Source organism: Callithrix jacchus, chromosome 16, assembly GCF_049354715.1.
Source record: "Callithrix jacchus isolate 240 chromosome 16, calJac240_pri, whole genome shotgun sequence".
Classification (NCBI taxonomy): domain Eukaryota; kingdom Metazoa; phylum Chordata; class Mammalia; order Primates; family Cebidae; genus Callithrix; species Callithrix jacchus.
Window position 1 is genome coordinate 10265073 of NC_133517.1, and position 27764 is coordinate 10292836.

Genomic DNA, 27764 nt, shown 5'->3' on the forward strand with positions numbered 1-27764 from the left:
TTATTTCATTTCACTCCTGCTCTTGGCAGTTCTGCAATTGGGTTTTGTCCACCAGCCCCTGCCCCCAAGCCTGTCTTTCTTTCTCTCTGCAATCTGCTCACAGCAATTAGCCTCAAAGATATACCTTTGTGCTCTGGTTTGGTTTAAAAAGGCATTAATCTTGGTTATAGGGAGAATACTGTATGCTAACGTGTGTTTTATTTTCAGTAAGTCTTATTGATCTGCACTTTCAATTCTTCCTTATTCATGCCCAGTAGCCCAACTTTCAAAGGGTCAGATTTCAAAGAGACTGCATCCTCTCCTTGGGAAGTACTCCCCCTCATATTTCTGGAAATACAAGTCGAATATCTGGCCCCTTATCTATATGCAGGGATTGATTCATAGAAGGCTTGAGGGTGCTGGATCCAGTCCTGAAAGCTAGGGATATCCAAAGGAGAATTTCTAAAAGTCGTCACTGAACGCTAAGAAAAAAGAAAGAAAGAAAATTACCTCTGAATATGAGAATCTCCCTCTTCTGTTTTGGGACTATCTAAACATAACGTTTCAATAGCTGCCTACTCCAAATGCTTTTCTCCTGCTATTTATGGAAATTCTAAAGTTAGCCATTAGTCATTAATGGCTATTGTTAATGACAGTAATAAAAACTGAAGAGCAAAAAGATGATTCCAACCTCTGAACTTAACTTTTTTTTTTTTGAGATGGAGTTTCGCTCTTGTTACCCAGGCTGGAGTGCAATGGCGCGATCTCGGCTCACCGCAACCTCCACCTCCTGGGTTCAGGCAATTCTCCTGCCTCAGCCTCCTGTGAACTTAACTTTTTAAAATACATTTATTGTTTTGGAGTAATTTTAACTTTCCCAAAAAGTTACAAAGACATTGTATTAAGAGTTCACACAGGCCAGGCGCGGTGACTCACACCTGTAATCCCAGCACTTTGGGAGGCCGAGGCGGGTGGATCATGAGGTCAAGAGATCAAGACCATCCTGGTCAACATGGTGAAACCCCATCTCTATTAAAAATACAAAAAATTAGCTGGGCATGGTGGCGCTTGCCTGTAATCCCAGCTACTCAGGAGGCTGAGGCAGGAGAATCACTTGAACATGGAAGGCAGAGGTTGCAATGAGCCAAGACTGTGCTACTGCACTGCAGCCCGGGCAACAGAGTGAAACTACTGTCTCCAAAAATATATACAGAAATAAACAAAAAGCCTTTTTAATAAAACCTTATTGTAATTAATTAATTAATATGCATGTATTCTATAAGATGTTGGATAAGGTAAGTAAACAATAAAGTCACTCATAATCTTGTCATTCAAAAATAACCAGTATTACTTTCTATCCAATTTCCTATGTATAAAAGTAGCTATCCATCCATCCAATTTCCTATGCATAAGAAATTCATGTGCCTGTGTTTTATAAATATGGCATTTTCCTTTTTTTGAGGCAGTTTTGCTCTTGTTACCCAGGCTGGAGTGCAGTGGCACGATCTCAGCACACCGCAACCTCCGCCTCCTGGGTTCAAGCAATTCTCCTGCCTCAGATCCTAAGTAGCTAGGATTACAGGCATGTGCCACCACGCCCAGCTACTTTTTTATTTTTAGTAGAGAAAAGGTTTCTCCATGTTGGTCAGGCTGGTCTCGAACTCCCAGCCTCAGGTGATCCGCCCGCCTCAGCCTCCCAAAGTGCTGGGATTACAGGTGTGAGCCACCATGTCCTGCCATGGCATCATTTTTTTTTTTTTTTTGAGACAAAGTTTTGCTCTTGTTGCCTAGGATGGAGTGCAATGGCACAATCTCAGCTCACCAAAACCTCCACCGCCGGCCGGGCGCAGTGGCTCACGCCTATAATCCCAGCACTTTGGGAGGCCGAGGCAGGTGGATCATGAGGTCAAGAGATTGAGACCATCCTGGTCAACAAGGTGAAACCCCCGTCTCTACTAAAAATACAAAAAATTACCTGGGCCTGGTGGTACGCGCCAGATACTCGGGAGGCTGAGGCAGGAGAATTGCTTGAACCCAGGAGGCAGAGGTTGCGGTGAGCCAAGATTGTGCCATTGCACTCCAGTCTGGGTAACAACAGCGAAACTACGTCTCGAAAAAAAAAAAAACCTCCACCGCCTGGGTTCAAGAGATTCTCCCGTTTCAGCCTCCTGGGTAGGTGGGATTACAGGTTCCTGCCACCACGCCCAGCTAATTTTGTATTTTTAGTAAAGACTGGGTTTCTTCGTGATTGTCAGGCTGGTCTCAGACTCCCAACCTCAAATGATCTGCCCTCCTCAGCCTCCCTAAATGCTGGGATTACAGGCACAAGCCACCACGCCCGGCCAGCACCACTTTTAATATATGTTTGGAAATTGGTTTTTTATCATGTTAAAATATATATAACTTAAATTTTAGCATTTCAACCATTTTAAAGTGTACAGTTAGTAGCATTAAATACATTCACAGTATTACGCATTAGTAACTGATTTTTTAAATTATTATATAATCTTTTCTTTTAATAGCCCTAAATGGTTTTCTGTACTTGCTAGATTGTAAACTCTGTAACAGTAGGACTTTTTTTTTTTTTGAGATGGGGTCTCATTCCGTCACCCAAGCTGAAGTGCAGTAGCACGGCGTAGCTCACTGCAGCCTCAAATTTCCTCATCCTCCCACCACAGCCTCTGGAGTATGGGGAACCACAGGTGCGTGCCACCATGCCTGACTAATTTTTTTACTTTTTTGTAGAAACAGGGTTTCACTATGTTTCCAGGGCTGGCCTCAAATTCCTGGGGTCAAGCAATCCTCCTGTGTCAGCACCACCACCCCCAAAATTCTAGGATTCCAAGCATAAGCCACCATACCCGGCCAGGGGAGGGCTTTTGGAGAAATAACTTTATTCCCATACCTCAATCGAAAATCTCGTCTATATGCATAAGACCTGTACAAGTATTGACTCTATATTTTTCTTTAAAGCAACTTAAATTTCTTTTTTTTTTTTTTTTTTTTTTGAGATGGAGTTTCGCTCTTGTTACCTAGGCTGGAGTGCAATGGCTCGATCTCGGCTCACCGCAACCTCCGCCTCCTGGGTTCAGGCAATTCTCCTGCCTCAGCCTCCTGAGTAGCTGGGATTACAGGCACATGCCACCATGCCCAGCTAATTTTTTTGTATTTTTAGTAGAGACGGGGTTTCACCATGAGCAACTTAAATTTCTACTCAGCCTAACCTTATATGTCTTTTTTAAATTATAGGCTTGATAAACTAAGCATCCTTCTAATTAATGAATTAATGCAAATACATAAGTATACAAATATTCATCAGTATTTCATCTTATAGCATCTTGTGTACAAGCAGCTCTTTGTGTACTACATTTCGGCAAACCAAGTTCTATACCATCCGACTTCATGGCTAAATAGATTTTAGATTTTGTAATTATTGACTTTATATACATATGTACATTCTATGAGTTTTAACATACTTTGAGAGTTGCAGCTGGGTGCGGTGGCTCTCACACCTTTAATCCCAGCACTTGGGAGGTCGAGGTGGGTGGATCACGAGGTCAGGGGATCGAGACCATCCTGGCCAACACTGTGAAACAGTCTCTACTAAAAATACAAAAATTAGCTGGGCGTGGTAGCACACCCCCATAATCCCAGCTACTCGGGAGGCAGAGGCAGGAGAATTTCTTGAACCTGGGAGGCAGAGGTGGCAGTGAGCTGAGATCGTGCCACTGCACTCCAACTTGGGTGACAGAGCAAGGCTTTGTCTCAAAAAAAAAAGAGAGAGACAGCTGCCTAACCACCACTACAACTGGAACACAAAACAGTTCAAATCCCTCCTGCTGCCTCTCTGTAGACTTCTCTTATCTGGACAAACTGTGATCTCCCACGGTTGCTTCCTAGTTTTGTCTTTGATGATCAACTTACTTCCTTTCAATATTGTTGTGTTTGAAGCCATCTGGGATAGCTTGTAATTAATGGGGGATTTTTAAGCACTACTATACATACTCAGACAGACCTAATCCTCTGTAATGCATTTATAAGGAAGTCATGATTCTTGTTACTGAGTACCACTAAAGAGGGACAAGTATAAACATTTCAAAGTTGGAGTATCTCCGATCTAATATCCAATATATACAGGGCTGGGTGCAGTGGCTCACACCTGTAATCACAGCACTTTGGGAGGCCGAGGCAGAAGGATCCTCTGAGATCAGGAGTTAGAGACCAGTCTGGCCAACATGATGAAAACCCGTCTCTACTAAAAATACAAAAAAATAACCAGGCATGGTGGCGGGTGCCTGTAAGCTCAGCAACTTGGGAGGCTGAGGCAGGAGAATTATTTGAACCTAGGAGGCAGAGGTTGCAGTGAGCTGAGATTGCACCATTTTCCTCCAGCCTGGGCGCCAAGAGCGAAACTCCATCTCAAAACAAAAACAAAAACAATACATATGGGTGCCTGATTTCAGTATGGATATTCTCGCTCCCATCTCCTCGGTCCTTCCCCGCCCTCTTGGTAGACAATCCAGCCCTAATGCTAACAGCACTCTCCAGCACATGCAGCCCCTCTCACTAGCCTGTATTCACAAGAGGCATCACTAATCAACCATTGCACTCTTCAGTTGAGTCTTGATATGCCTTAGAGTCCTTCACAACCTAGCCTGCCATGCAATTGGATGAAGTGGGCACAACTGATGAAATGTATTTGCTATCTTAATTCAGTCCTAAATTGAGTTTGGAAAAATGTCTCTATCTTGACCTGCTGGTTCTCTTTGCCCATAAGTCTTCAATCCTCACACCTGAGTTCACTCGTCCTTCCCTGTACATCCTCACATAGGGGTGGAAAAGTGGTGTGGTTATAAAAATGGTGTCCCATGGTAGCTCTCCAGAGTGCTGGAACCGGTCTGTCTTCAGATAGTAACATGAACTGGTAGAGGAGTTAAAACACATCAGCTGGGCACAGTGGCTTACACCTATAATCAATCCCAGCACTCTGGGAGGCCGAGGTGGGCAGATCACTTGAGGTCAGGAGTTTGAGATCAGTTCTTCCAACATGGTGAAACCCCATCTCTATCAAAAAATACAAAAATTATTGAACCCGGTAGGCAGAGATTGCAGTGAGCTGAGATCGTACATGGTGGTGCACACCTGTAATCCCAGCTACTTGGGAGGCTGAGGCAGGAGAATCACTTGAATCTGGGATACAGAGGTTGCAGTGAACCGAGATCACACCACTGCACTCCAGCCTGGGTGACAAAGTAAGACCTTGACTCAAAAAAACAAAACGAAACAAAAACAAATCTGTACACAAAAGAAAGGAAAACTCAATCCAAAAATGTTTAACATAAATGAGGGTGGGAGCCAGACATTCTGGCTCACACTGTACTCCCAGCCTCAGGAGACTGAGGCAGGAGAATCACTTGAGGCTAGGAATTCGAGACCAGCCTGGGCAACATAGCAAGACCTCATCTCTTTTTTATTTGTTTTGAGTCTCACTCTGTCACCTAGGCTGGAGTGCAGTGGCACGATCTCAGCTCACTGCAACGTCTGCCTCCCAAGTTCAAGGAATTCTCTTGTCTCAACCTCCCGAATAGCTGGGACTACAGTCATGTGCCACCACATCTGGCTAATTTTTGTATTTTTAGTAGAGATGGGGTCTCACCACGTTATTCATGGTGGTCTCTAACTCCTGACCTCAGGTGCTCTGCCTGCCTCGGCCTCTCAAAGTGCTGGGATTACAGGCATGAGCCACCTCATCCAGCCACAGGACTTCATCTCTTAAAAAAAACAACAAAAATCTTAGTTTAAAAATTAGTCAGAGCCAGGCATGGTGGCTCACGCCTGCAATCCTAGCACTTTGGGTGGCCAAGAGTGGGGAGGCAAGTCACCTGAGTCCATGAGTTCAAGACCAGCCTAGCCAACATGGTGAAACCCCATCTGTACTAGAAATAAAACTAGCTAGGCATGGTGGTGGGCACCTGTAATCCCAGCTACTTGGGGAGGCTGAAACACAAGAATTGCTTGAACCCAGGAGGTGGAGGCTGCAGTGAGCCTAGATTGCGCCATTGCACTCCAGCCTGGGCAACAAGAGCAAAACTCCATCTCAAAAAAAAAAAAAAAACAGAAAAAGAAATGATGGCCTTGGATAGATAAAGGTATTAGCTATGGAAGTGATGAGAAGCAGTCAGACTTGGCATATATATATATATATATATATATACACACACACACACACACACACACACACACACACACACATAAATTAAAATTTTTATTTTGTTTTTTGTTTTGTTTGGGGACAGAATCTGGGTTGAAGAGATTTTCCTGCCTTGGCCTCCAGAGTAGCTGGGACTACAGACATGCGCCACCACACCTGGATAATTGTTTGTATTTTTAGTAGAGACGGGATTTCACCATGTTAGCCAGGACGTTCTCAATCTCCTGACTTCATGATCTGCCTGCCTCGGCCTCCCAAGATACTGGAATTACAGGCGTGAGCCACCGCACCTGGACGGTATTCAGATTCCTTTAGCTTCTCAGGTGACCCTCATCTAATCGTTGGCTTTCCCATCCAGCCTTTCCACAAATTCTATTGGTTCTGCCATTAAAATATATCCCAAGTCTCACGCCTGCAATCTCGGCATTTTGGGAGGCTGAGGCGGGGACAGATCACTTGAGGTCAGGAGTTCAAGACCAGCCTGGCCAACATGGTGAAACACCCTCTCTACTGAAAATACAAAAATTAGCCAGGCAGGTGGGCACCTGTAGTCCCAGCTAGTCAGGAGCCTGAGGAAGGAGAATCGTTTGACCCTAGGAGGTGGAGATTGCAATAAGCTGAGAGTATGCCACTGCACTCCAGCCTGGGCAACAGAGCAAGACTCTGTCTCAAAAAAAAAGAATACCAATAAACACAGCCCCTCCACCTCCAGATCTAGCATTGGTATGGGTCTTAAAAAAGCTTGCCAGATTGCAAGGTGTTTCAAATCTGCAGCCAGACTTGAGACCAACCTAGAATAGCATTTCTCAAAGTTTGATGTGCATGGGGAACACCTGAGAGTCTTGCTAAACTTCAGGAGGTAGAGGCAGCGCCCGAGAGTCTTCATGTCTCACACGTGCCACAGGTGCTGCTGATGCTACCGATCTGTGGTTCACACACTGAGTTCCACCTACGGCTCATCCGCTCTGCCAGCCTCTGCTTCTCTGATGCCCTGCTTCTATCAAAAAGTGAGTCCCATCAGCATTACCTTGAATATATTCATATTTTGACCACATTTCACCTTCTCTACTGCTCTAGTGCTGCCCACCGTCTGTGTCTCACCGGGACAACGATCGTAGCCTCCCGGCTGGCTTCCCCCTCCTTCCATGTTTCCACTAACAGCGATTTTTCTGTACAGCAGCCAGAGTAGCCTTAAACTTCAGCTCAGATCATATTGAGGCATTCTCTGTTCAGTTCCCTGCAAAGGTCTGCACAGCCTGCAATTTCACCATGACCCTTCTTTTGATCTTATTTCCTACCACTGTGTTTCTCTTCCATGTTACTCCAGCCATACTGGCACCTGTACTGAACCACAAGCGTATTCCTGCACCTGGGCCTTTGTCCTGGCCTTTCTCTCTCCTCAAAAGCTTCTCCCCTGTATCCATGTCACTTGCTCCCCCACTTCATCCAGGTCTCTGCTCAGATGTACCCTCATCAGAAAGGTCTGCCCTGACCACCCTGTTTAATTAGCACTCACTCCCCTACCACCTTCCACCTCACTCTCCCTTTTTTTATCTATTTATTTATTTCTTTATTTTGAGACAGTTTTGCTCTGTTACCCACGTTGGAGTAGAGTGGTGCTGTTTTGGCTCACTACAGCCTCCACCTCTCTGGCTCAAGCAATTCGCCTGACTCAGCCTCCCAAGTAGCTGGGACTACAGGCACCCACCATCATGCCCAGCTCATTTTTGTATTTTTAGTAGAGACAGGGTTTCACCATGTTGGCCAGGCTGGTCTCGAACTCCTGACCTCAAGAGATTCATCCACCTCTGCCTCACAAAATGCTGGGATTATGGACGTGAGCCACAGTGCCCAGCTCTCTCCCCTTTATTAATTATCTCTTACTGTGTAACAGATTATCCCCAAGATGAATGACTTAAAAACAATAACCATGATTTACCATTTCACCTGGCTGCTGGGGACCAGGAATTCAGAAAGGGCATAGAGAAAACAGCTTTCTCTGTCCACAATGATTGGGACTACGGCTGTAAGAGTCAGAGGCTGAGGACAGAGATCACGTGTTCTTTGTCACCCAAGTGCAGCTGAGGCTGTCACTCAGAACCTCCAATGTGGCTTCCTTGTGACTTGAGCTTCCTCTCAACATGATGGCTGGATCCCAAGGCCAAGCATCCCCAAGAGACGGAAAGAGAGCTGGGGCAAAAACAGACCCTAGAAGCCACATTGCATCACTCAGCTATATTCTATTCACCAGATGTGGGCACGCAGACCAGTCTGTGCTCAAGAATAAGGAAACCAGGCTTCATCCTCTGAAGGAAGGAGTGTCAAGGAATTTGCAGACATATTTTAAAATCCCTATGCTCCCCCTTACCTTGCTTTATTTATTTATTTTTTTTAAAGATGGGCTTTCACCATGATGGCCAGGCTGGTCTTAAACTCCTGACTTCAGGTGATCCACCCACCTTGGCCTCCCAAAGTGCTAGGATTACAGGTATGAGCCACTGCGCCTCGCCTGGCCCGCTTTCTTTTTCTTGAGAACTCTATCCCTTCCTGATACTGATTGTGTGTCTATTTCTGTTTGTTTATTGTCCTCCTTTCCCAGCAAAATGTCAATATCTGGAGTTGGGTGCAGTGGCTCACACCTGTAATCCCAGCACTTTGGGAAGTCAAGGCAGGCGAATCACCTGAGGTCAGGAGTTCAAGACCAGCCTGACCAACATGGTGAAACCCCATCTTTTTTAAGAATACAAAAATTAGCCGGATATGGTGGCGCATACCTATAATCCCAGCTACTCAGGAGGCTGAACCTGGGAGATAGAGGTTGCAGTGAGACGAGATTGCGCCACTGCACTCCAACCTGGGCAACAAGCAAGACTCCATCTCAGAAAAAAACATCAGTATCTGCCTTGCTCACTCCTGCCTCCCCTTTGCTTATAGGCATGTGTCGTACATAGTAGGTGCTCGACATATATACACATATGAAACGCTTTGTGAATTTGCCAGTCTTCCTTGCTCAGAGGCCATGCTAATCTCTGTAGTGTTCCAATTTTTGGCATATGTACTGCTGAAGCCAGAAGTCAGTATATATTTTTGGATGAGTCAATTACTGTGTATTCATCTCTGATAAATTTTGAAAACAATCAGACCGGGCACAGTGGCTCAAGCCTGTAATTCCAGCACTTTGGGAGGCTGAGGCGGGTGGATCACGATGTCAAGAGACCGAGACCATCCTGGTCAACAAGGTGAAACCCCGTCTCTACTAAAAATACAAAAATTAGCGAGGCTGAGACAGGAGAATTGCCTGAACCCAGGAGGCGGAGGTTGCGGTGAGCCGAGATCACGCCATTGCACTCCAGCCTGGGTAACAAGAGCGAAACTCCGTCTCAAAAAAAGAAAAGAAAAGAAAAGAAAACAATCAAACTGGTTGCTGGGAATCCAAAGAACTGGATTAAGCAGCAGGGCACGGTGGCTCAGGCCTGTAATCCCAGCACTTTGGGGGGCTGAGGCAGGCAGATTACCTGAGGTCAGAAGTTCAAGATCAGCCTGGCCAACATGGTGAAACTACATCTCTACTTAAAATACAAAAATTAGCTGGGCAAAGTGCTAGGTGCCTGTAATCCCAGCTACTCAGTAGGCCAAGGCAGGAAAATCGCTTGAACCCAGGAGGCGGAGGTTGCAGTGAGCCAAGATTGTGCCTCTGCACTCCAGTCTGCGTGACAGCGAGATTCCATCTCAAAATAAATAAATAAATAAAAATACAAAAAAATTAGCTGGAAGTGGTGGCAGTCGCCTGTAATCCCAGCTACCCAGGAGGCTGAGGCAGGAGAATCATTTGAACCTGGGAGGTGAAGTTGCAGTGAGCCAAGATTGTGCCTCTGCACTCCAGTCTGCGTGACAGCGAGATTCCATCTCAAAATAAATAAATAAATAAAAATACAAAAAAATTAGCTGGAAGTGGTGGCAGTCGCCTGTAATCCCAGCTACCCAGGAGGCTGAGGCAGGAGAATCATTTGAACCTGGGAGGTGAAGTTGCAGTGAGCTGAGATCGTGCCACTGCACTCCAGCCTGGACCACAAGAGGGAAACTGTTTCAATTAAAAAAAAAAACCCAAAGAATTGGATTAAGGGAAAGACAGTCAACTCATGGAGAAGAAGAGCAGAAGAAAAGCTTAACAAAGCCATGACTGTACCCGTGAGGACTCCAGAGCTGAGGGCAGGTCATAGGGTTGCTTTCCCAACTGGCCTTGGCTGTAACCAAGCAGGTATCTAGGAGCCGGGGCAGCTCAGCTAGGAGTGCCCGGCACCCGCTTCTTGGGATTATCTCTGATCTATACAAGTGAGTGACTTGACTTCCCCAAAGGGGTGCTTGTTCCAGAAGGGAAAGAACTGTGTCTTCTTTTCTTTTCTTTTTTTTTGAGACCGTCTTGCTCTGTTGCCAGGTGCCAGGCTGGAGTGCAATGGCATGATCTCGGCTCACTGCAACCTCCGCCTCCTGGGTTCAAGCAATTCTGCCTCAGCCTCCCTAGAAGCTGGGACTACAGACATGTGCCATCACGCCCAGCTGATTTTTGTATTTTTTTGTAGATATGGGATTTCACCATGTTGGCCAGGCTGGTCTTGATCTCTTGACCTCGCTATCCGCCCACCTTGGCCTCCCAAAGTGCTGGGATTACAGGCATGAGCCACCGCGCCCGGCCCTGTGTCTTATTATCTTGGCATATAAGTATAATGCAACATACTTAAAACTCTGTGGCTACATAGTTGAGGGTCAGCAGGCATGGCGGAACACTAACAGCTATGGTTGACTTTTTTGTTTCTTGTTTTTGTTTTGAGACAGAGTCTTGCTCTGTGGCCCAGGCTGGAGTCCAGTGGTGCCATCATAGCTCACTGCAGCCTCGAGCTACTGGGCTCAAGCAGTCCTCCTCCCTCAGCCTCCCAAGTAGCTGGTATACAGGCAGACACCATACGTGGCTAATGTTTTGTACTTTTTGTAGAAACAGGATCTCACTATGTTACCCAAGCTAGTCTCCTAGGCTGGGCAACATAGTGAGACTCTGGGCTCAAGTGATCCACTCAGCCTCCCATAGGATGATTGGCATGAGCCACCATGCCCAGCACAGCTGTTGTTTGTTGTTTGTTGAATGTGTGCTGGGTGCCAGGTACTTGTGTTAAACACTCAATGTATACGGCCTCTGAATCCTCAAATGAAATTATCTTCATTTCACAGATGAGGAAACTGAGGCCTAGAGAGATGAAAACACACAAGGGTCCAGCACATGGTGGGGCCCCAATTAATATTTGTAGCATTATTAGATTCCAGTTATCTGGTTATGCCTCCATATTGGATACACTGGACCACCACATACTGTATGGCGTATATAATTGTGAATATCATAGGAGTGTATAATTTAGGGGCAAATAAATGTATCTTTTGGCCACAGGCTACTAGCTCCTGAGAAGCCACATCCTGACTAATTCAACAGAAGTCACAGCATTCAGAGATAATGGGATGGAGACAGAGGTGCCTCCCGTGGGTTGGGTGAGTCTGTTTTTCTGCATTAATACTGGGTAGCTGAGGTAGCAGTTTGGGAATTTTAAGCAAAGAAGAAGGATGTACATATCTGTGTGATTCTGTGAGAATGGCGGCCCCTGGAGCTGTGTGGCACACTCATGTCTTCCCAGCAAAATTTTTCTTCCATCAGCCATCCCACTGCCTTTAGGGAACTCCTTCCCGACTCCACTAGGGAGTGGGGAAGTAGTCAATTATGTTGCCTTATACTGCACACTCCCCATCTACCCGCCCAAGTCAGCTAATCAGAGACCTGTATTCCACACCCCTACCATAAACACTGCCTTCCTCACTGGTTCAGGGATGAACAAGAAATCACAATACACCAGTTGGAGCACTCCCTGAAATTCCTCTGCCTCTGCTAGTGTGGAGAATACAGTTACCTCTGAAGTTTAAGAAAAAATCTCCACATCGAGGGTCTTTAGATCTATGTTTTCCGTGGGCCAGGCACAGTGGCTTACACCTGTAATCCCAACACTTTGGGAGGCCAGGCAGGTGGATCACTTGAGGTCAGGAGTTCAAGACCCACCTGGGGAAACCCTGTTTCTACTAAAAATACAACAACAATAAAAAACAATTAGCTGGGTATGGTGGTACTGCCTGTAATCCCAGCTACTCAGGAGGCTGAGGCAGGAGAATTGCTTGAACCCAGGAGGCAGACCCAGGAGGCGGATGCTGCAGTGAACCAAGATCACACCACTACACTCCAGCCTGCCTGACAGAACAAGACTTCATCTCAAAAGAAGAAAAAAAAAATCTATGTTATCCTTACCCTCACATAGAGTCAATCTACCTAATTACAGCTTCCTGAAGGCAAAGGGAGATTTCTGTCCTTCCCCACAATGCCCATCCTCCCAATGCTAATTTACATTTATCAGTTTATTAGACTTGGCAGGGAGGACCTGGCAAAGGAAAGTATTGGCCATTCCATTATATTTGGGTGCTCTTTTAAAATACTTAAAACTTGGGTGCACTTTGGTACCAACAGAGCCCATGTGTAAACTTGGATGCTGAATTCCCAGTAATGTCAGGCTTTCATTCCTGTCTACTGTACGGTGATTCTCTGCTAGTCATTGTGCTAAGCACTGGGCTGCAACAGTCAGAAGACGCTGTTCCAGAATGTGCAGCCACCAGAGGAGCAGAGCACTAGAGGTCAACTTTCTTTGTCTTTAGCTGTGAAAACTGTTTCCTAAACTCACCTCCTAAGAGCCCCCATGGCACCTTGTTAGCCCCAGCTGGTGGCTTCAAACCTACCAGCCTCAGCATCTTCCTCAGAGTACTTGAAATTCTGGTAATTCTTTCAGAAGATTCTCTCAGGTTTCTCCAACCATACTCTCTATTCATTTAACTTGAAGTAATTTAGAATTTCAGAGTTTGACTTTATTTTGCAGTGTTTATTTCAAAACAAATTGTGTTCCTTATTTAAAAATTCAAATACTGTATGAATATATGCTATTAAAAGTTTCATCATGGCTGGATGCAGTGGCTCATGCCTGTTATCCCAGCACTTTGGGAGACCGACGTGGGTGGATCAAAAGGTCAAGAGATCAAGACTAGCCTGGTCGATATGGCGAAACCCATCTCTACTAAAAATACAAAAATTAGCCAGACATGGTGGTGGGCACCTGTAATCCCAGCTACTCAGGAGGCCAAGGCAGGAGAATTGCTTGAACACGGGAGCCAGAGGTTGCAGTGAGGCGAGATCACGCCACTGCACTCCAGCCTGGGCAACAGAGCAAGAGTCCATCTCAAGAAAAGAAAAGAAAAGAAAACTGGCACAGTCTGGAAGAGACTAAAGACAAAGATTAACCACATGCAAGGTGGGACCCTGGGAGGGATCGTGGAACACAAAAGAGACATTGGGGAGAGCAGCAAGGGTGCTGAAATGAGCTCTGTAGTAGTAATAATAACAGTGTTCCAGTGTTACATTTTCTGTTATTGATCATTGCACTCTACAAGCTTGCAGATTGTTAGTAATAGAGAAAGGAAGGTGAGGATACAGGAGAACTCTGTACTGCTTCTGCAACTGTTCTGATGTCTAAAATTCACACGAAATGAATTGTTTTTAAAAATTAAATGTTGGGACTGGGCACAGTAGCTCATGCCTATAATCCCAGCACTTGGGGAGGCCAAGGTTGAAGGATCACTAAAGCCCAGGAGTTGGAGACCCGCTTGGGCAATATAATAAGTCCCCATCTCTACAAAAAATTTTGAAAATTAACCAGGCATGGTGGCGCGTGCCTGTAGTCCTAGCTACTCGAGAGACAGAGGTGGGAGAATCACTTGAGCCCAGGAGTTGGAGGCAGCAGTGAGTTATGATTTTACCACTGACTCCAGCCTGGGCAACAGAGGGATTGTGTTACTTTAACAACCCTGAATCATACTTAAAAGGTGTCTTGAGCACCGGGTGAGTAGCTCACATCTGTAATCCCTGCACTTTGGTAGGCTGAGGCAGGTGGATCATCTGAGGTCACGAGTTCAAGACCAGCCTGGCCAACCTGGTAAAATCTCATCTCTACTAAAAATACAAAAATTAGCCAGTCATGGCGATGGGCACCTGTAATCCCAGCTACCTGGGAGGCTGAGGCAAGAGAATAACTTGAAACCAGGAGGCGGAGGTTACAGTGAGCCGAGATTGCAACACTGCACTCCAGCCTGGGCAACACAGCAAGACTCTGTCTCAAAAAAAAAAAAGAAAAAAAAAAGGCTGTCTTAGTTCATTGTCTTAGTCCATTTTTGCTGCTATAACAAAATGCCACAGACGGGGTACTTTATAAATAATAGAAAATTATACCCCATAGTTCTAGGGGCTGAAAGTCCAAGATCAAAGTACAGACAAGCTCCAAGTCTGGTGAGGACTCGTCTCATGGATGGTGCCAACTAGTGTCCTCACATGGTGGGCAGAAGGCAGCAAGCTCATGCTCTTAAGTCCTTTTACTTTTGGGGATTTTTATGTATTCTTGTTTAATTTATTTTTTAGAATTTTTTTTGTAGAGACAGGGTCTCACTATGTTGTCCAAGCTGGTCTTGAACTCCTGGCCTCAAGTGATCCTCCCACCTCAGCCTCCCAAAGTGTTGAGACTACAGGAGTGAGCAATCACACCTAGCCTCTTAAGCTGTTTTATTTTTTGTTTTATTTATTTATTTAGAGACAGAGTCTCACTCTGTTGCCCAGGCTGGAGGGAAGTGGTGCAATCACAGTTCACTGCAGCCTCAACCTCCTGAGCTCAAGTGATCCTCTCACCTCAGCCTCCTGAGTAGCTAGGACTGTGGGCAGGCACCACAACCCCTAACTCATTTTTTTTTTTTTGAGACAGAGTCTCACTCTGTCGCCAGGCGCCAGACTGGAGTGCAGTGGCGCAATCTTGGCTCACTGCAACCTCTACCTCCTGGGTTCAAGCAATTCTCCTGCCTCAGCCTCCTGAGTAGCTGGGATTACAGGCACACGCCACCATGCCCAGCTAATTTTTGTATTTTTAGTAGAGATGGGGTTTCATTATGTTGGTCAGGATGGTCTCGATCTCCTGACTTTGTGATCCGCCCTCCTCGGCCTCCCAGAGTGCTGGGATTACAGGTGTAAGCCACTGTATTTTTTTTTTTTTTTTGTAGAGACAGAGTCTCACTATGTAACCAAGTCTGGTCTCAAACTCCTAGGCTCAAGCAGTCCTCTCTCCTAAACCTTCTGAAGTGCTGGGATTACAGGTGTGAGCCACCGTATTTTTTATTTTTTTGTAGAGACAGAGTCTCACTATGTAACCAAGTCTGGTCTCAAACTGGATTCCACTGATTAGGGGTCCTGATTGACATTTGGGGGAGCAAATCTCAATATTGTTCTTTTGAAGTAAGAATTGTAGGTGTTGTTTAAAAGTTTTTTTTAAAAAAGTTTTTTTAATTGTTTTTAAAGAAACATTTTTTTAAACAAAAAATTGTTTAAAAGTCTTTTCATTATATCATCTTCATTTTTCTTCCTAATTACTTTCCTAAGAAAATTCAAACACACTGATTGCCAAAATAAAGGGAAACAGATTGATAATTCATAAATTTACTCTGTTTGAATGACTAATTTAGTTGACTCTTGGTTACCTAAGGACAGATTTCAAGGTAGGAGTTAGCCATGGTATGAAATAACAGTGTTCTTGGTATCATAAACAAGTGAACTATCCGTCATGTAAGAAAATTTAATATATGTTTTGTATAATGTAATTCTGTTTAGAAATATTTGGTAAGTTATCTAGCTTGGGAATGTTCCTTGATCTCAGCTGTCTGAGTAATTTTTCGGAGCAAGGCCTACTTTTCTGCCACTCTCTAAGGGACAGTGGTCTGCACATGGGAATTACAGAATCTATGCATAGAATGTGCTGTACTTGGTGGAGGTTTCTAACTTACTGGCTGCAAATACTCATGTCCTTAGAGTTCTTTGACACGTTTCTATATGATCTTTGGAATGGTAAATGTATTCAGAAATATAGGATGTGAATTTTCAATGAATTACTTTTAAATGATCTTTTATATGACATTTTTGTTGGTTTCACATTCTCTAGGTTTTTGGATGTGTGAGACCTTTTTTTCTGCTGTTTTCAGTTGCTTAGAAATTATTTGTTTACATAAACACAAATGCCCATGCGTACATGTGGGCAATGTGTGTAGTTAATCCCATGTTGAGCATTTCCACTGTAGAAGTCATTTGTGAGAACTTATGAAACCTGAAATGCTCTAAGTAAATCATAATTCAGGACAAAATAGAAATGTTGAGATAATGCTTTAAAATAATTTTCCAGAATTCATTTATTCCATCAGATATATGGTGATTTACAGGTGAAGTACTATAGAGTATATTTAATGTGTTACTTTTTAATTTCTGTTGCAAAAATGTTAACGAAATGCAGTGGTCTTATACTGTATTAATTAGACATAGCTAAGTCTTCAAGGACCTAACTTAAGCAAGAATGTTGAAAATATGAAATTTATCTTTATCATTAATTCAACATTAGGTATGTATATATTTTTCCTCAGAGAACCAGTGGAGGAAACATGGCTTCTCTCTCGAGAAAGAAGAACATGAGGTTGGAATATGTTAAGCCCTTTACAGTGTTAAATTTGAGAAATGTGTTTACATAAAGTCGTTTCCATCATATCCTGATATGATTGGTTATGTTTCATTTTATTATCCCTTGTGTGTCCAGAAAGAGTTTCTGGAGAGGGAAGAAAATGGTAGTCTGTGTTGCAAAAGAAGCCCAAGGCTGAAGACTGAAGAACTGCATATGCAACTTGGCAAGAAACTTGGAGACAAGGAAAATCTTGTCAGGTAAATTGGATGATAAAACCTTGTCTTTAGGGATTAACTGTCTATATCTATTATTTTCTCATCTCAGAATAAAAGTGGAAATAATTTCACAATAAGACCTATCTTAAAATATTCCTTATTGGAAACAGTTTCAAAAACAGATTTCATCCTCTTATTAAGCTCCCACACAGGGTTATACTCTGCATGTAGATGCAAATAAGATTGATAATCTGACACAGGGAATTGCTTTTTTCTGGAGAAGAGTTGTTGACCTCAGTCTCTCCTTAGAGGCCATAAACCAATTTGATCTAAGCACTTCTTGCTAAGGCTATGATGTTTTATGTCAAAACAATAAAGTTTCTAAACTCCCTTAGCCTTTTCTAAATGTTAAAATTTGGGTTAAATGCTTCTCTCTGGTGAAATAAAGAAAGGTGAGACGATGGCCCAGGAAGAGCTTTTTTTGTTTGTTTTCCTTTCTTTGTTTCATCTGGTATTTTTTTCTTTTAATCAGTCCTAATGCTGATCAGGAATCTCACCTGATGAAGCACCTAGGCTCTTCGCAAAAGTCCAGAAGAAATTGATGAAAGCTCTGAGTGGGGTGGGCCAGTGAAGGGGTGAACAAAAAACTAATTAAAAACAGGCATCGAACCCTCAAAGACAGTGGCACAAAGGTTCTTGCAGTTGTTACAGGAAATTTATAAGGGAAACAGTTCCTATTTCTTGAAAAAATTGTCTTCTGGTAAAGCCTCATTAAATTACCTGAGGACACACAAATTCAATATTTCTGAAATAATAAACATATTGATAAAACAGATATGAGTGTTGTCAGGTTTTTAAATATTTACTTCAAAAATTAAATTTTTAATTCCAAACTTATATATTGATTTCAAAAAGAATAAACATATTATGATTAAAGAAATATATTAGTATTTGTTAGGCTTTTAAATATTTACTTCCAAATCATGCCACCTATTTTCATGATTCGAAGGTCACTTGTAATTTCTCAAACGATGGCATGAAGTCTTAAATTTTATGAGTTTTTTCATAACAGCAGTGAGAAAGATCGAGTAAAATTTATAGTAGAGAAAGAGAAAATCCTTCAACAAATCTAGAGAAGTTGTAAGGAATTGGCTAATATTTTGGACTTAGTTTATGTAGAAAGTCTTGGGAGCTATCCTGAAGGTTAGGTTTCCAAAAATATAGGGTAAAGTACTATAAAGTAGTTCCATGTTCACGAGTTACACATGAATAATTCGGACTGCAGTACAACTATTGCAGTATGGCAAAAATGACACCCCAACATGAGTCTAATACAACAGTGTAAATGACACAACGAAAATACAGAAAAGAATAACAATCTTCTATAATGAAGAAGGATTTAACTCAAGAAAATTTGGGGGAGGTTGAGGATGACTAATTTGAAACAGTAGTTAAAAACATGAAGAGCTTGTGATCCTCTTAATAATTATTTAAACATAAATGAGTTTCTCCAGTGTCTTACTGTCTTTAAAATACCAGATTGATTGAGGTCTTTTTGCCAAAGGATGAAACCTATTAGTATTCATCAGGACTGGTGTGTGTGTGTGTGTGTGTGTGTGTGTGTGTGTGTGTGTGTTTGATATGAGTTTAATTGAGGTCTTTTTGCTGTAGGTCATGCAGGTGTTATCAACACTGAACCTGTTGAATGCCAGGCATTTCACGGAGCTAAAGAGATTGGGGTTGGCTGGGTGCATGCCAGGTGGCAGATAGTGATCCCGGTGTGGGGTTGGGGCATCTCCTCCTGGCTCCTCCTGGCTCCTCTGGCACGAATCCCTGAAGGAGGCTTGGACTCTGGCACAGGCCCTCTTCAGATGGCAGATGTCATCTTCCTGTGCTTGGTTTTCTTGGGGGTTCTTAGCGGCATGCCTGGGCGTCTGCCTCCAGTTTGGTTTCACCAAAAGAACTTTGGAGACACCCTCTACACATGATTGGCCCCCATGGGAAGCCAGTTCCAGGTGTCGCCACCTTGCTGCACACTGGGCTTGCCTCCTTGTGGTTGTTCCCTCCATGTCCAGACAGTAGTGCTGAGAAGCAGGAGCCCCTGGGCTTGGAGATCAAGGCGAGGCCCCTCGGTGGGTGGCCCAGGTCGAAAAGTGGCAGTCAGCTATGGGGCCGGGTAACGTTCTGGTAACACCCAAAGTGCCCGCTTCCAGGCCTGAAGCGCTCTCCTCCCCCACCCGACCGGACCTGAAGAGTGGGCTCAAGGAAGTACTGAGTTCAGGACTGTCAGGGCCTATGCTGCTTCTGCCACGCAGCCTCCTTCTAGGCGCCGCCCCTGCCACCGACTCCACCTTGTACCTGTGCGACAGCGGCTGGACAGCGCCAACATTGCTGCTCCCCAGCTGGGCAGACAAAAGCGCATGCGCAAGAGGCCTGTCACAAGCGCCAGCGCTGAGCCTGGACTCGCGTCACAGTAACAGCCACCGTTGCCTGGGGAACGATCACAGTGGCTTCCCAAAGCAGCGGTCCTCTGTGGCAGTGCCTCAGCATCGGGCAACGAACGGACTCTTCTCCGGGCGGTCATCGCTGAGTCCTGCGATTTTAGGAATCCGGTAGGCCGAGCCAGGCAGAAGAAAGATCTGTCGGGGCTTCAGGGATGCCCATGACCCTCCCCAAGAATCAACAAGATGCTTCAGGCCTGCGCAGACAGTGTGAAGGTGCCTCTCGTTGAAAGCCCTCCTGGCTGGGATTCCCTGGTATGGCCTGCCTGCCTGTGGCGGGGCTGCTCTGTCCCCGAGGGGCTTCCAGGCAGAGAGCAGCCTCTGGAGCTACCTGGAGTGTGTGTTTCCGTGTGAGTGTAGGATGTCTCCGTGTGTCTTTCTGAGTGTGTGTGAGTGTGTGTATGCATGTTTCTTTATGAGTTTGTTGAGTGTGTGCGTGTGTGTGTGTGTGTGGGACACGCTGACATGAGTGTGGCCAGTGCACTCCAGTGCGATTTCTCTAGTCCGCTTACCTTCTGCTGCCAGTCAGCGTTTCTCTCAGTTTGGGGCTGCAGCACTCCGCATTCTTTGTTTTCCAGGTGCTTTCCATTGCCTCGGTGTAGTGGGGTCTGGCTGCCACCTGCAGGTGTCATAATCACCTGCTCATCTGGAGGTGGGTCACTCCTCAAGAAACACGACGGGTGCAACACACCTACAATCAGTTTTCTCCAGGAGCCCTTGGTCCTGTGGCACATCTAAGGTTGGAGGGACCCAGCCATCCCATCCTCATGACCCCTTGAGGGGCTCCAGTGCTGTCCTTAAACTTATGTGTATTTCCTCTACTTAGGATTCTTGTTAAAAGACAGATTGTAATTCCTGTGTTGGAGTGAGCCTGAAATTCTGTATTTCTTGTAGGCACTCAGTGGATGCCACTGATTAGGCGTCCTGATTGACATTTGGAGGAGCAAGTCTCAGTATTGTTCTTTTGAAGTTAGATTTGTAGGTGTTGAGTCTGCAACTAAAAGTCTTTTCTGAATATCATCTTCATTTTTCTTCCTAATTACTTTCCTAAGAAAATTAAAACACACTGATTGCCAAAATAAAAAGAAACAGATTGATAATTCATAAACTTACTCTGTTTCCATGACTAGCTTAGTTGACTCTTGGTTATCTAAGGACAGATTACAAGGCATGAGTTAGCCATGGTATGAAATAACAGTGGGCTCAGTATCATAAATAAGTGAGCTGTCAGTCATGTAAGAAAAGGTGAATATATTTATAGTAGAATGTAATTCTGTTTAGAAATATGTGATATCTAATCTATCTTGGGAATGTTCCTTGATCTCAGCTGTCTGAGTAATTTTTGGGAGCAGGGCTTTCTTTTCTGAAACTCATTAAGGGACAGTGGTCTGCATGTGGGAATTCCACAGTCTACGTATAGAATGTGCTGTGCTTAAAAATATTAAAATTATATCCACTTTTTTTGTTGTTTTTGTTTTGAGATGGAGTCTCACTCTATCACCCAGGCTGGAGTGCAAGGGCGAGATCGCAGCTCACTTCAATCTTCACCTCCTGGGTTCAAGTGATTCTCCTGCCTCAACCTCCCAAGTAGGTAAAATTACAGGCACACACTACCACACCAAGTTAATTTTGTAGTTTCAGTAAAGACGCGGTTTCGTCATGTTGGTCAGACTGGTCTGAAACTTTTGACCTCAGATAATCCACCTGCCTCGGCCTCCCAAAGTGCTTGGATTACAGGCATGAGCTTCCATGTCCCAATGTTTCACCTTTTAAAATTACAATTTAATAAAACTACAAATCAATAGCCAAAGAAAAATCTGAAGCTTACAAATATGTGAACAGTAAATAACATATTTCTTGTCAGCCAACGTGTCAAATAGAAAAAGCAAAGGGAAATCAGAAAGTATATTGAAAGAAAAGAAAATAGAAACACAACATACAGTAACTCATGGAATGCAAAATAACCCACAAAACAGCTCTAAAACAGAAATTTATAGTGCTGTATTTCTATATTAAAAAAGAAAGAGATGTTAGATAAAAAACTTAACTTTAATTCCAAAATATTTTTTTAAAAACCTAAATATTCTCAATGTTTGCATTATAAAGAAAATAATAGGCTGGACACAGTGGCTGACGCCTGTAATCTCAGCACTGAGTGGCCAATGTGGGCAGATCACCTGAGGTTATCATTTCAAGAATAGCCTGGCCAGCTGGGGGTTTCACCATGTTTCACCCAGTCTCTACTAAAAATACAATAATTAGCCAGGTGTGGTGGCAGGTGCTTGTAATTTTAGCTACAGGGGAGACTAAGGCCAAAGCATCCCTTGAAACCAGGAAACGAAGGTTGCGGTGAGCCAAGATCGCACCACTGCCCTCCAGACTAGGTTACAAAAGTGAAACTTTATCGAGAGAGAGAGAGAGAGAGAGAGAGAGAATAAAAGTTAGAGCAGAAATAGATTTCAAAGATACATAAAAGACAAAAAGCAGAGAAACAAGTTACATATAAAAGGTATCTAAATTAAATGTTTTAAGAAGAAGAGTAAATTTCTTTTTTATTTTTAGGTTGATTAAGTGTCTCATTTTCATTTTGTATTTATGCTTACAATAAGTAAGTCCAAATAATTTATCCTGATCTCGTGGACACTGGATTTTAAGTAGCATATGTATTTAGGAACCAGACGTGTGGCCTTGGGATTGTGAAACAGCATTTGTGGAAAAGAAAAAAGTCAGTATAAAAGAATATGCTATAAAAAGCCTAAAGGGCCAGGTGCACAGGGTCACTCCAGTAATACCAACACTTCATGGAGGCCGAGGTGGGTGGATCACCTGAGGTCGAGCTTAAGACAAGGCTGGCCATCATGCCGCAACCCCATCTCTACTGAAAATACAAAAATTAGCTGTGAGTGGTGGCATGCACCTTTAATTCCAGCTAGTTGGGAGGCTGAGACAAGAGAATCTCTTCAACCAGAGAGACAGGTTGCAATGAGTTGAGATCCCACCACTGAATTCCAGCCTGGGCAACAAGAATGAACCTTAGTCTCAAAAAAAAAAAAGAAAAGAAAAGAAAAGAAAAAAAACTATGGTTAGGGAACAGTACACAGTTGGTGAAAAGACTGGTTAGTGCTGCAGTTACTGGTCCAGGCAGGCGGGGTAGCTCTGACTTATAAATGTGTACATGCAGGCAGATAAGAGGGACAGATGACCCAGAAGCCTAGGCTAGTGGAGGAAACAGGTCACTGCTGCAGATTCAAGATCTGGGAATAAAAGTAAGCCATGAATCCTCTGGGCACTTACATAGCCCGTTGGCAGAAAACTCAAGAAGCACAAGTTCTCTTAGCACAATTTCTGAGGGTGAGGCCTTGTCATGAGAGGAGTAATGCTACATCATTGCCCAGTGTGCATGTGTGTGAATGAGCAGGAATCACATTATAGCAGCAGGGTGGGGAGCGGAGACTTTCTTCAGGACCCTGATTGAAGGGAGATTCAGAAAAAAAAGGAAGAAAGAAAGAAACAAAGAAAGAAAAAAGAAGGAAAGAAGGAAGGAAGGAAGGAAGGAAGGAAAGAAATAGAGAGAAAAAAAGAAAGAAGGAAAGAGAAAGAAAGGAAGAAAGAAAGTTTGGCTTACCCAAATCCTCAGAAATTTTCTCCTGGGTTTTCTTTAAAATTTTTATGTCTTTATCGTTTACATTTAGGTCTACCACCCATTCTGAGTTAATCTGGTGTATAGAGTAAATGAAGTATCAAAGTTCACTTATTTCCACGTGAAGTTCCAGTTATTTTACCACAATTGGGTGAAAAGACTATTCTTGTTGAATAATTAATTTGAGTTAATTTGGCACCTTTGTGATAAACTGATTGGTCACAGAGATGTGGGTCTATTCCTAATCAATTCTGTTTCTTTGCTCTATATATCCATCCTGTGCCAAAACCACACTCACGTGATTAGCTTTATAGTTAAGTCTTGAAATCAGTTGAAAATAGTCTTTCCAAATTTCTTCTGTGACAAAAAAATGTTTTGGCAGTTCCATGTCCTTTGAATATATATATAAATTTTGTAAACTGCTTGTCAAATTTTGCAAACAAAGCTTGTGAAAATATTGATTGGGATGATGAAACTGTAGTGCAATTTGTGCAGAATTCACATCTTAAAAATTTTAAACTTCTAAACTATTAACATGGTATATTAATATCCATTTATTTTTGGTCTTTAATCTCTCTCAGCAGTGTTTTGAGGTTCTTAGTAGACTGAACTTACACTTATTTTGTTAAAGTTATTTCTAGTATTTAATGTTTTTGATATTATTTTGAATGGGATTTTTGTTAGATAGAGTCTCACTCTGTTGTCCAGGCTTGAGTGCAGTTGCATGATCTCGGTTTACTGAGTTCAAGCAATTCTCCTGCCTCAGCCTCCCCAATAGCTAGTATCACAGAAAACCACCACCACACCTGAATATTTTTGATATTTTTAGTAGAGCTGGTGTTTCACCATGTTTTCCAGACTGGTCTCAAACTCCTGACCTCATGATCCACTCACCTCAGCCTCCCAAAGTTCTGGGACCACAGGCATAAACCACCACACCCAGTCTGAATGGTACTATTTTAAAAATTTTATTTTTCAGTTGTTTATTGTTGGCATTGTTGTTGTATTCTATGACCTTGTTAAGGTAACTTGTTCATTCAAATACCTGCTACCATGCCCACCTAATTTTTGGATTTTTAGTAGAGACAGGGTTTCACCACGTTGGTCAGGCTGGTCTTGAACTCCTAACTTCGGGTGATTAACGCACTTGGCTTCCCAAAATGCTATGATTACAGGCAAGAGCCACTTTGCCCAGCCATCACCTTTAAATTTAGAGAAAATTTTTCTGATAAGAAAATTCTTGGTATTTCTTTTCAATATTTTTTTCAACTTTTACTTTTGTTTCAGGGGTACATGTGCAGGTTTATTATACAGGTAAGTTGAGTGTTGCAGGGGTTTACTGTACAAATTGTTTCAGCAAATAATTAATGAGCATAGTATCTGATACCTAGTTTTTTGATCTTCAAACTCCTCCCACACTCTACCCTCAAGCAGGCCCTGGTGTCTGTTGCTCTCTTCTTTCTATTTATGTGTACTCAGTGTTTAGCGCTCGCTTATAAGTGAGAACACACAGCATTTGATTTTCTGTGTTGCATTAGATTGGTTAGGATAATGGCTCTATCCATGTTGCTGCAAAAGACATAATCTCATTCTTTTTAATCCAGTCTACCATTGCTGGTACTAAGGTTGATTCTATGTCTTTACTATTGTGAATAATGCTGTGATGGGCATATGTATGTACAGGACTTTATGGTAAAAACGTTCATATTCTTTTGGAAATACACCCACTGGATAGTTGGGTAAAATGCTAGTTCTGCTCTAAGTTCTTTGAGTAATCTCCAAATTGCTTTTCACAGTCAAAGGATTTCCTTTTCAATAAATATTGCTGGGATATCTGGCTATCCAATGCAGAAGATCGAAACTAGACCGTTTCTTTTACCGCATGCAAAAATCAACTTAAGATGGATTGAAGGCTTAAACCTAAAACGTAAAGTGTTGCTAGGGCTACGAAAACCCTTGAAGGAAACCTAGAAGATACCACTGTGGACATGGGTCCTGCAAACATTTCATGACAAAGATGCCAAAGGCAATGATAATAAAAACAGATATTGACAAATGGGACCTAATTAAACTGAAGAGCATCTGAAAAGTGAAAGAAATTTAAAAAGTAAACAGACAACCTACAGAATGGGAGAAAATATTCTCCCTATCTAACCATGCACCTATCGAAGGGCTAATATCCAGAATCTATAAGAAACATAGGTCAAGTCTTACAACAGCTGTTATTCTAGAGCTAGTTTATTTCTGCTGCCAGGAAGGTGCCATCCATCTGTGGGCTCTCCTGTACTCCCCAGGTTTCCAATGAGTTTTCTCACTGAGGATCATCAGAACTTGCCTATGTTCCAGTTCTTCCTTACATCTAGAAATTGCTCGACTTACACCTCTCCACTAACTGCTCTCCTCCTGGCTACATGGGACTTTATTCTTTTTATGCACATCTTAGTTGTCAGCTAGAAACAAATCTTTATGAAAAATTGCTGCCTTCTCATCTGTGTAGGCTTCTTCTCTCCAGTTTCTGCCTCCCAAAATCTAGCTATCTAAGCCTCCATGAGCTCTGACCTCTCAATCTAGTGAGGCCACTGTGTTCTGTTTGGCTTCCTTTTCCTCTACAGTGATACTGAAAATGTCTCCAGGTAGGAAGCTGGGCAGTCACAGGACACATGTGATTTGTACCCTTCTCACATGGATCACAGCCCTTTACTATCTGTTGTTCAATTACAGGAAACACTTAGTTTGTACATTCGTTTAGTTTCCATTTGCTAACAGTGGGAGGGAAACTAACTTATGTTGGTTGGTGCAAACATAATTGAGGTTTTTGCAATTCCCTTTGTTTCTTTTTTAAGGTGGAATCTTGCTCTGTAGCCAGGCTGGAGTGATCTCAGCTCACAGCAACTTCCACCTCCTGGGTTCAAGCAAGTCTCCTGCCTCAGCCTAATAAGTAGCTGGGATTACAGGCACCTGCCACCATGCCGGGCTAATTTTTGCATTTTTAATAGTGACAGGGTCTCAGTATGTTAGCCAGACCGGTCTCAAACTTCGGACCTCTCAAGTGATCCACCTGTTTCGGCCTCCCAAAGCGCTGAGATTACAGGCATAAGCCACTGTGCCCTACCGCCATTACTTTCAATGGCAAAAACTGCAATTACTTTTGCACCAACCTAGTAACATAGAAGTAAAAAATGCTCCGTTTTCTATTAGTATGCATGGTTCCTGTGTTCAGAATTTAGTGAATAGATATTTTCTTTAAGTGCACCAAAGATGATACCAATGATTGTAAGTTGCACCAGCTTTTAAAATTTTTGTTGACAAGCCGTCTGTCAGGCAAAATGGTTCTTTCAAAGGTGTATGTGTGTTAAGGAGAGGGAGCCTGTCTGCTTTTAATATTTTGTCTTTGGGTTTTTGAAATGTAATGATGACTGCTTTCATGTGGATTTTCTTGCACATATCCTGCTTGGAGTTTATAGAACTTCCTGCAAATGTGGCTTCATGTCTTTATTGGTTTTGGAAAGTTCTCAGCCAGTATAGTATCCACCCCACTCTTTCCTTCTCAGACTTCAGTTACATGTTTGACTTTTCTCTGTGCTCTATTGCTCTCTTATTGCTTTCTCTGTATTACCACCTTTTCTTCTCCTCACACATTAGCACGATATTTTTTTACTGACCTAGTTAATATTCACTAATCTCTTTTGCTTTATCCAATTTGCTTTAAGCATATCTCTTGAGTGCATTTTACTTATTTACCTTTTGGTTGGTTCCAGAGCCACTATTTTATTCTTTGTTAAAAATAAACAAATTTTGGCTGGACACTGTGGATCACAAGTGTGATTTCATGTTCGGGAGGCTGAGACAGTTGGATCACTTGAGGCCAGCAGTTTGAGATCAGCCTGGCCATCATAATAAAACCCCTTCTCTACTAAAAATACGAAAAAAATGGTTGGTCATGGTTGTGGGTGCCTGTAATCCCACCTATTCAGGAGGCTGAGGCAGGAGAATCACTTGTACCTGGGAGACAGATGTTGCAGTCAGCCAAAATTGTGCCACTGAACTCCAGCCTGGGTGATGGTGAAACTCCATCTTGAAAATAAATAAAGTAAATAAAATAAAATAAAATATAAATAAACAAATTTTAGCTGAATAAAGATCAAAGTAAAAATTATATATGAGACAATCAGGACAGAATGTATGCGTGTGAATTGGAGAAATAAGTAAGAACATTATATCTTCACCCCTCAGTTAAAGGTTTTAATCAGAAAGGAAAACCAATACTTTATAAAAAAAAATCACTTATTTAGAAATATGGTTATAAATATTCCAAGAGGTGACTAACTAGCTGAATGGTGTAATCCTTGGGAAAAGGACCAGAGGAGGAGTAAAGAGAGAACTCTGTTTTGCTCAAGTGACCTTTTAGAAGTGTTTGATGTTTATTTCTTAATTCTAATTCTGAGTAACAAATTGCATTTGACTTTTAACAATTCTGGATCACTTTGATAAAAAAGTTATATTATTTAATAAAGAAAGAATTAATTATAAATAAATGGACTTTAGTTATTCACTGGTGAATTTCTTTATCCAGTTGTTCATTTTCTTGAACATCTATCACAATTG

The 27764-nt window shown here is 42.8% G+C and overlaps 2 long non-coding RNA genes and 1 other non-coding gene across 3 annotated transcripts in view; 1 reads left to right on the top strand and 2 right to left on the bottom strand.

Annotated features, from left to right (window-relative positions):
• The window catches only part of LOC144579693 (uncharacterized), an 89782-nt gene that overhangs the window by 48149 nt on the left and 13869 nt on the right, over positions 1-27764 (bottom strand). The window lies entirely within an intron of this gene.
• Positions 9160-9263, bottom strand: LOC118151280 (U6 spliceosomal RNA). Its single transcript, XR_004739429.1, has one exon. It is a non-coding gene; the product is annotated as a U6 spliceosomal RNA (small nuclear RNA).
• Positions 19486-21543, top strand: LOC144579692 (uncharacterized). Its single transcript, XR_013527831.1, has 2 exons — positions 19486-19774; positions 20098-21543. It is a non-coding gene; the product is annotated as an uncharacterized LOC144579692 (long non-coding RNA).